At 59.2% G+C, this 6,778-nt stretch overlaps 3 non-coding genes across 3 annotated transcripts in view; all 3 read left to right on the top strand.

Annotated features, from left to right (window-relative positions):
- The first annotated feature begins 1,776 nt into the window (after nucleotides 1-1,776).
- LOC142795919 (small subunit ribosomal RNA) lies at nucleotides 1,777-3,591 on the top strand. The gene has a single exon (XR_012893413.1). It is a non-coding gene; the product is annotated as a small subunit ribosomal RNA (ribosomal RNA).
- Nucleotides 3,592-5,309: 1,718 nt separating this feature from the next.
- On the top strand, nucleotides 5,310-5,464 carry LOC142795918 (5.8S ribosomal RNA). Its single transcript, XR_012893412.1, has one exon. It is a non-coding gene; the product is annotated as a 5.8S ribosomal RNA (ribosomal RNA).
- A 1,154-nt stretch (nucleotides 5,465-6,618) lies between these two features.
- LOC142795920 (large subunit ribosomal RNA) overlaps nucleotides 6,619-6,778 on the top strand; it is a 3,958-nt gene continuing 3,798 nt past the window's right edge. The window contains exon 1 of the ribosomal RNA XR_012893414.1: nucleotides 6,619-6,778. This exon is cut by the window's right edge and continues 3,798 nt beyond it. This is a non-coding gene — a ribosomal RNA (large subunit ribosomal RNA).

Below are 6,778 nucleotides of genomic sequence, written 5' to 3'. Positions count from 1 at the left end.
CGGCAAAGTGCGTCTGCCGGGGCGGGGTTTGCGACGCGTACGCAATAGTGAGAACCGTCGCTCGGATGTTCGTCGTCTTTCGCCGAGCCAGTGCTGGCACTCCGGCGAAGCCGAACGGAGCCGATTCGGGCACGATATCGGCGTCTTTCCACGTGCTCGCCGGCGACCGTCGCACGAGTACGGTAAACCGCGTCAGCCGGGGCGGAGTTCGGGACGCCGATGCGAAAGTGGGAAGCGCCGCTCGGATCTTCGCCGTTTTTGGAGGAGTCAGTGGCGGCACTCCGGTGAAGCCAAGGTGCGCCAATTCGCGCACGATATCGGCGTCTTTCGACGTGCCCGCCGGCCACCGTCGCACGAGTACGGCAAACCTCGTCTGCCGGGGCGGGGTTTGCGACGCCGACGCAAAAGTGGGAACCGCCGCTCGGATGTTCGCCGTTTTTGGCAGAGTGAGTGCTGGCACTCCGGCGAAGCGAAAGAGCGTGAATGCGCCCACGAAAGTAGCGTATTTGGACGTGCTTGACGGCGACCGCCGCAGGAGTACGAAAAACCACGTCAGCCGGGGCGAGCGACCCACGGCGGTCTGGGTGCTTATCGCTGCTATTATAGGGGCACCCCGGCAGACGCAGAAAGAAAAAAAAAAATGGGGACATGGCGTGCGTCACCGTGCGGCTTCGCAGCGTTGCCGAAGTCGCCGAGCCCTTCGACTGAGCCGAACGGCGGACAGGGAACGTTGGTCGGCCGTTCTAACCTGTCGGTGCCACGCCGAGACGTCGTTAAGGAAAACCGCGTCGTGGGCCTCTACGACGCCGTCGAGTCGTTGTACGTTTGGTGTCCAGCGTGTCGGCGGCGAGTAGCGGACACGTCGTTCACGACTTCGGTCTTTCGCAGTCGACGCGAACTTGCGGAGAGTCGTGGTGCCTCACGTTTTCGGCAGAAACCGCGGCGGAATTTTCCCGTGCGTGCGCGCACGACCTCGGTGCTGTGCCGTCAGCGTAGTGTTGCACAAACTCGTGGCCTACCCAAGGTGCGGTACGTTTGCGGCCGTATCCTCGGTGGGAATTTCGTGAGTAGGGTCGCAAATTCTACGACCTCGGCGGGTTTGAGAGCGACGTAGACTTGTGGCACGCTCAACATGCCACACGTTTCGGGGCACACCCGCGGTGAAATTTTCTCGAGTACGCTCGTATTAGGGCCCAAGGAGGTCTGGGTACTTATCGCTGCTATTATGTGGGGGTTCTCGTGAGCGGCGTACGCGAAAGCGACCGGGTGTCTGATATGCGGCGGGCTTCGGCCTCGTCAAGCGTGTCCTCGGGTCTGCTCCAGGGGAATCCACGGCAGTCGTCTGCAGCCTCATCCGCTTGATGCGTTAGGGGCTGGTTGTCGGACGGTGCCGTTTTACCACGATATCGAGGTGTGTTCCGTGTCGTCCTCGGGCGATTCAGATGCGAAAGCGCCGAAGACGCGGGCGTGACCCGTCGTCTGGCGGCTTTGCAGTCTCGGCTCCGTTGCTAGTTCCGGCCGGTCCACCGACAGTGCAGCGGGCTTGGGCAACCCGCACGGCGCGACCGAGTCGATGCAACGAAAAAGAGCGAGCATGAACGTGCTTCTTGCCGCACGGCTCCCACTCGTCTTTCGGGAAGGTTGTGCCGTAGCGAGCTCGAACGCCGTCATCTCGGAGTGCAAAATAAGCGTGTTGGGGCGCCTGAAGGTGGCCTCCGCCGCACACAGACTGCGTCCGGCCCGCCGAGGGCGAGGACGGACGCGCAGTCGAACGATTACCTGGTTGATCCTGCCAGTAATCATATGCTTGTCTCAAAGATTAAGCCATGCATGTCTAAGTACATGCCGAAATAAGGCGAAACCGCGAATGGCTCATTAAATCAGTTATGGTTCCTTAGATCGTTTCTTCCTACTTGGATAACTGTGGCAATTCTAGAGCTAATACATGCAGTGAGCCTGGAGCCCTTTGGGTAACGGGTGCTTTTATTAGACCAAGATCGATCGGGTTTCGGCCCGTATTGTGTGGTGACTCTGGATAACTTTGTGCTGATCGCATGGCCACGAGCCGGCGACGTTTCTTTCAAGTGTCTGCCTTATCAACTTTCGATGGTAGGTTACTTGCTTACCATGGTTGTTACGGGTAACGGAGAATCAGGGTTCGATTCCGGAGAGGGAGCCTGAGAAACGGCTACCACATCCAAGGAAGGCAGCAGGCGCGCAAATTACCCACTCCCGGCACGGGGAGGTAGTGACGAAAAATAACAATACGGGACTCTTTTGAGGCCCCGTAATTGAAATGAGTACACTCTAAATCCTTTAACGAGGATCAATTGGAGGGCAAGTCTGGTGCCAGCAGCCGCGGTAATTCCAGCTCCAATAGCGTATACTAAAGCTGCTGCGGTTAAAAAGCTCGTAGTTGGATCTCAGTTCCAGACGAGTAGTGCATCTACCCGATGCGACGGCTCGGACTGAACATCATGCCGGTTCTTTCTTGGTGCACTTCATTGTGTGCCTCGAGATGGCCGGTGCTTTTACTTTGAAAAAATTAGAGTGCTCAACGCAGGCGAGTCGCCTGAATAAACTTGCATGGAATAATAGAACAAGACCTCGTTTCTGTTCTGTTGGTTTTTGGAATACGAGGTAATGATTAAGAGGGACGGACGGGGGCATTCGTATTGCGGCGCTAGAGGTGAAATTCTTGGACCGTCGCAAGACGAACTACTGCGAAAGCATTTGCCAAGAATGTTTTCATTGATCAAGAACGAAAGTCAGAGGTTCGAAGGCGATCAGATACCGCCCTAGTTCTGACCATAAACGATGCCAACCAGCGATCCGCCTGAGTTACTCAAATGACTCGGCGGGCAGCTTCCGGGAAACCAAAGTATTTGGGTTCCGGGGGAAGTATGGTTGCAAAGCTGAAACTTAAAGGAATTGACGGAAGGGCACCACCAGGAGTGGAGCCTGCGGCTTAATTTGACTCAACACGGGAAAACTTACCCGGCCCGGACACTGGGAGGATTGACAGATTGAGAGCTCTTTCTTGATTCGGTGGATGGTGGTGCATGGCCGTTCTTAGTTGGTGGAGCGATTTGTCTGGTTAATTCCGATAACGAACGAGACTCTAGCCTATTAAATAGGTGCGGGGTTCCCAGCACCTTACAACCTTCTTAGAGGGACAAGCGGCTCCTAGCCGCACGAAACAGAGCAATAACAGGTCTGTGATGCCCTTAGATGTCCGGGGCCGCACGCGCGCTACACTGAAGGAAGCAGCGTGTCTTTATCCCTGTCTGAAAAGACTGGGTAACCCGTGGAACTTCTTTCGTGATTGGGATAGGGGCTTGCAATTGTTCCCCTTGAACGAGGAATTCCCAGTAAGCGCGAGTCATAAGCTCGCGTTGATTACGTCCCTGCCCTTTGTACACACCGCCCGTCGCTACTACCGATTGAATGATTTAGTGAGGTCTTCGGACCGATGTCCGGCGCGGCCTTTCGGTTGCGCCGGTCTGTTGGAAAGATGACCAAACTTGATCATTTAGAGGAAGTAAAAGTCGTAACAAGGTTTCCGTAGGTGAACCTGCGGAAGGATCATTAACGGATTGTGAAGGGTGAGCGCCTCAGCTGCGTCTGCGCCCGACACTTTCTGCCGCTGACCCCGTTTGGACGCGGGGTCGGCTTTTCCCCACGGGGCTGCCTGAATGTGGAGCGGCACCCCGTGACAAATTGTTGCGCCCAGCGGACGCCAACACCGCGACCTTGGACGGTCGGCCAGGTGGCGGACGCGGGTACAAACGGCGCAACGCACTCATAGGTCGGCTTTCGACCCGCCACTGCACCGTGGCTCGAAGCGCTCGAAATGCGCGACCCGACCGCTGCGGGACCGCCTAGTACTGTAAACAGGAGCGGCGGAGCGCGAACGGCGAGTCGTGGTTACGTCGGTAGAAGGCGAGGCTGCGCGTTCCCGAAACGCCAGCCGAGTGCCCTCCCGACCGTTCGAGCGTGCAAGAACGAGACCCGACAATCGCGCGGCGACTGCCAAGTACGAGAGGAACGGCACAAGCGTCGGCGGTCGGTCAAGGAACTGGCGATGTGACGGGTCCGCTGTGCACCAGTGCATACCGTCCCGCCGTCCGCGGCAAGCGCCTCCGCGTCCTCGGGTGACGGAGGCTGCCGGTCGGTTCTTGCAGGCGAGGGATCTCGCTGGCACCGGTTCGCGTTGACGCGCGGCCGGTCATGGCACGGCGATGCGACGGCCGAGGTGCGCAGTACTCGATGGAGGAACCGCACGCCCGATGACCGTCCCGCCCTCCGCGGCGTATGCGTACCGACCGTAATGGTTGCAGCAGCGCCGGCCGGCTTTTGAATTCGCCACACGAAACACGGTGCGAGATCGCGGTTAGGGGAGCGTCGACGTTGCCAGGCGTTTTGCTTGCTGCCGAGGGAAAGGCGGCACGGCCACGTCGCGCTCGTCGCGATTAGCGGGTCTGCGCGCTTTGGGAAGGTGCCGCAACGACTTGCCGAAAGAGGAAGCACGGAAGAACGAGGGACTTGGACGTCCCGACAATTGAACGCACTTGCGGCCAGGCCCTTGCTGGCTTCGTTCTTCCGCCTCGAGTAGGCTCGTACGCGGCTCCGGCGCCGAAAGTGGTCCTTGGCACCGACTTCGGTGGACGTGGGAAGTGCCGCGCAAGTACGGCGCGCCTGGCTCCACCTGTTGGCTAAAGTAGGCAGCCGGATCGGCATTTTGGTGTGCGGTGGCAAACCGTGGATGCGAAAAAAGCTTGTGCGATTTCGTGGAACAAAAAGCGGGGGTCCCCCTTTTTATGCGGAGGAGACCGACCCGCCCGCCGTGGTGAACCGCGACGCCACGGTAAAAACGGGAGAGGCTTGTCGATGGGACCGTGCATCCCGCGCTCCACGGAGGCCGGGAGGCGGCCGCCCGAGGAAATGTGTAGCCGTCGAGGCCCGCATCTGCGTGCACTCTTATCCAAATGGGTGTACCGCAGGCATTTTCTGGTTAGGCGGGCCAATGAGAGCGAGCACACAACGATACCTACGGGTCCGGCTTGGAGAACCGGCTTCGACGCCTCCCGAGTATTTATAGAGGGGTGGACCACGAAAGCACTCGCAAGTAGCGGAAGCGAAACGCCGTCCGAAACACACCGTTTGCTCGATTTGCGGCAGCCGAAAAAGGCGCGGCAGAGTTTTGGAGTCCAAGCGTGCGCTGAAAAGCGCCCTTCTTGGCCACTGTTTGGCCGAGTGCCAGAAACGTTTGGTTTTGACTGTACGGAATTGAACAAACACTTTTTCACGACTCTAAGCGGTGTGGATCACTCGGTTCTCGGGTCGATGAAGAACGCAGCCAGCTGCGAGACTTGGTGTGAATTGCAGGACACACTGAGCACTGATTCTTTGAACGCACATTGCGGCCTTGGGTCTTCCCTTGGCTTCGTCTGTCTGAGGGTCGGATCACATATCAAGAGAGCCTTCGGCGCACAAGGGAACGTGAGCCGTCGACTCGTTTTGACCGCGTCGGCAACACGGACAGCACGCTGAACACCTCACAGCGAGCGCCAACAGCGGCCACTCAAGGGCGAGACGGTGGCGACCGTCGTGCCAGAGCCCAACCGAAACGGGGGCGACCGACTGCATTGAGGATGTGGCACCTCGTTGAGACCGCCGCAGGACTTCGAGTCGGAAGGAAGCCTGCAGGGAAAGTGCGGTCGAGGTTGCGTACTCCTCTCTGCGACCGGGCGCGCAAGAGCTGCGAGAGCCACGGACGCGCAACTTTAACGCACGGTAAACACGAGGAGCGAAAGCCGGCCAGCAAAGCTTCTCCAGCCGTGCGCAAAGTGCGCGAGATCGCAGCCTTGCGTTGCGCTTGTTGCCCTCGAAGTAAGCAGGGTGTCCCGTAGACCGGGCGCTCGAACACGCTGCGGGGCCGTGCCTCCTCCAGGCTTTGCCGCGCGAACAGGGAACGTTCGCGCGCAAAGCGCAGGGAGGTGAGGAGGCTGCGCCCGACGTTTGCGGTTCGCTGCGTACGCGGTTGATGCGGAGAGCACGGCGCGACGACTTGCCGCGAAGCGGAAAAAGTCTCCCGCACGAGTTGGCGAAACGTTGGCGAAGCTTAAGGCGTTCTCGTCGTAGTCCGCCGTCGGTCTAAGTGCTTCGCAGTTCCCGTCCCGTTCAAAAAACTGGGCCACTCCAGTTGGGGCGGGGGCGACGCTACACGAGACGATGCCTCTCGCCAGGCTGCGTGGCTGCCCTTGCGGCGGCGGCGACTGGCCTCGGCGGTGTTTGGGCTTTCGACACGGTCGTTTATCACGCAACTGCTCGGACGACGCACGCGCGCAGCGGAATGCCGCTTGCCAGCCTTGTGAAGATGTGACCCTGTACAGGGTTGCGGGCGCACTTGGTAGGGCGTCGTACTCGGTTCGCGATGGGTTTACGAACGTGTCCCGTCACTTCCACGTCACACCGGTTGTGCGCCGCACGCGTGCAGCGGGGAAGCCGATTGCCAGCCTTGTGAAGAAGTGGCCCTGTACAGGGTTGCGGGCGCACTTGGTAGGGCGAGCGCACGCGGTCGTGCAGGAAGTTGATGGAAGCGAATGTATCCGCTGTCGACCTCAGATCAGGCGAGACAACCCGCTGAATTTAAGCATATCACTAAGCGGAGGAAAAGAAACCAACAGGGATTCCCCGAGTAGCTGCGAGCGAAACGGGACCGAGCCCAGCACCGAATCCCCCGTCCTTGCAGGCGGTCGGGAAATGTGGTGTATGG

The sequence above is a fragment of the Rhipicephalus microplus genome, unplaced genomic scaffold (genome assembly GCF_043290135.1).
Source record: "Rhipicephalus microplus isolate Deutch F79 unplaced genomic scaffold, USDA_Rmic scaffold_949, whole genome shotgun sequence".
In the NCBI taxonomy this organism is placed as follows: domain Eukaryota; kingdom Metazoa; phylum Arthropoda; class Arachnida; order Ixodida; family Ixodidae; genus Rhipicephalus; species Rhipicephalus microplus.
Note: the sequence above shows the minus strand (reverse complement) of the source record. Positions and strands in the feature narration are given on the sequence as shown.